Source organism: Vicugna pacos, unplaced genomic scaffold (assembly GCF_048564905.1).
Source record: "Vicugna pacos unplaced genomic scaffold, VicPac4 scaffold_17, whole genome shotgun sequence".
Classification (NCBI taxonomy): domain Eukaryota; kingdom Metazoa; phylum Chordata; class Mammalia; order Artiodactyla; family Camelidae; genus Vicugna; species Vicugna pacos.
The window spans coordinates 3,442,265-3,444,407 of NW_027328738.1; the positions used below are offsets into that span (position 1 = coordinate 3,442,265).

Consider the following 2,143-nt stretch of genomic DNA (forward strand, 5'->3'; position numbering starts at 1 on the left):
TCTGTGCAGGCCTGCCAAAGCAGCATATGAAGCTGCAGTGGTCAAAATCATGCAGATTAGAAAAGGAGCTGTAGAAAAAGTTATTTGAGATGGCACATGTTTCTTCAGAAATTCAAGATGTGTCTCATAAAGATGGACCAAGTGGCTCAGGAAACTCCAGTAGATCTCTATTGTGTGATCAAACATTCTCTGGGGATTTGGACATGAGTTTTATGATTGAAGAAAATGCTTTCAGACTTTGTCTGAAGAATCCTTGATAAAAACACCATGTTACACATATTGTGTCTCTGAACCAGAAGAAGATAATGATTTTCGTTCTCTGACATTTCCAAGAAAACTCTGGAAAATAGATTGGAGTGACCAATTTAAATCCATCTGGTGGGGTGTTCATGGGGTCTTCCGTAGTGATTGATGAAGATGTCTTGAAGAAGGAAGTTTTGGAAAGAAAGGCCCCTTTCAGAATATTTGAAACTGGAAGCATGAAAAGTTTACTTAGACAGCTTAACTTTTATGGGTTTAGGAAAGTGAGGCAGAATTTTCAAATGTGTGCTTGTCTAGCTGACTTTCCAGCAGAAGAAAAAGAAGTGTCTGTATTAAGAAAGATATAAAAAATTTTAGTTACCTCTTGGTAACTTATATATAAAATTTTATTTTGCACATCAATCAATGGTAATATAAAAGTAAAGCAAGATTTTGAAAATTGTATTAAACTATTAAGTCTAAAATTCTTTATTTATTCTAAAAAATGAGGACAGTGACTTAAGTATTCAAGATTATGAGAAACTTTGCTTACAACTATGAATCATTCCAGAAATCCATATAAAGGTAATAAAGCTGCTTTTCAAAAGTGTCATTCACCGTTACCGCAAATGCTAACATTTAAATTTGATGACTATAATATTTAAATGTGTATTTTCCAAATAAGGAACTTCAAAATATTGTTAGCAATGTTCATATTTTGATGATATTATCCTTACATAGTAAACGTGGAATCAGGTTTTATACTTTAGGCTTATTGTAGTCTTGTATTTTGGTATAAATATTACTAAAATGTTTCTCCTTTGGTTGTAGCTGCACTTTTATCATAATCCAAATTTTAAACGAGGCTGTCCCCAGCTTTTAGTGAGAATAAAAAGAAGAGTTGGGATTAAAAATGCCTCTCTGGTGTCTTCATTGGCTGAAGACTTCAAAGAGCAGCACTTTAAAGCAGGGTATAATGTGGATAATAATAATTCTGGATTTGTGGCTGACACTATTGGAGAAAGTCCATGATTACCTTCTGCAAATTTCTAAAAAGAAAGCCCTCTACTAGCCACATAATTGGTGATACAACTACCCCGATCAGAGGTGATTTTTCTCCTCCATCATCAATGTCAGACCACCAGAACAAATTGCAGTGGGTCAACGAGCTATTCTAAATAAGTTGACCACTCTCCACTGGCACTCTCAAAGCAGTTACAATGAAACAAATGGCCGTGTTGTGAACTCCATTTAAACTACAACTTCTATTTCTCAGTAGAGTATCTTATCTCCCATACAGGGCAATTATTATGGACTGATGCTGGAGCCTTCTACTTTTCCAAATACATATCACAACATATCTGCAAATGAAGGTCGTTTTCCTAAACTTCAACCAGGGTGCAACCCACGCTTTCCAGTGCCAGTGATAGCTGATACATCAGCTAACTCTCTTTCAAGGCCAACTCATCAGCCATCTTCAGTTTATGAATGTCATCCTAATTACAACTGATCTACCAGAGAACTACCAGATTATGTAGGAAACAAAAATTATAAATGATGTTGGCAAATGTCGACAACTATCTGCTATTTTCTTATTTGAACAATAAACATAGATGTGTACCTGTATTTTCCTTAATATTTCTTAATAGAGTTAAGATTTAAACAGGAGACTAACTTGCCATTTAAAAAAAAGAGATATTTGATTGATAAAATCTTTTGATGGAACAATATGGGAGTAAATTTAAATAATTTCTTGTAAGGAAGAAGAAAAAAATGGAAGAATTTGGAAAAATAATAAAACATGGAGAGAGGGAAAAGTAATAAGTGGTTTTTGGTTCTTCCTGGAAAGTATAAAATGTGTTAAGTTAGGATAGTTTGGAACAGGAGATACATGCAGGAACCA

General features: G+C 34.2%; 1 long non-coding RNA gene across 1 annotated transcript; it reads left to right on the forward strand.

The window, feature by feature from the left end:
* Window positions 1-628: 628 nt before the first annotated feature.
* On the forward strand, window positions 629-1,860 carry LOC140692764 (uncharacterized). Its single transcript, XR_012068331.1, has 2 exons — window positions 629-825; window positions 1,541-1,860. It is a non-coding gene; the product is annotated as an uncharacterized lncRNA (long non-coding RNA).
* Window positions 1,861-2,143: the final 283 nt, after the last annotated feature.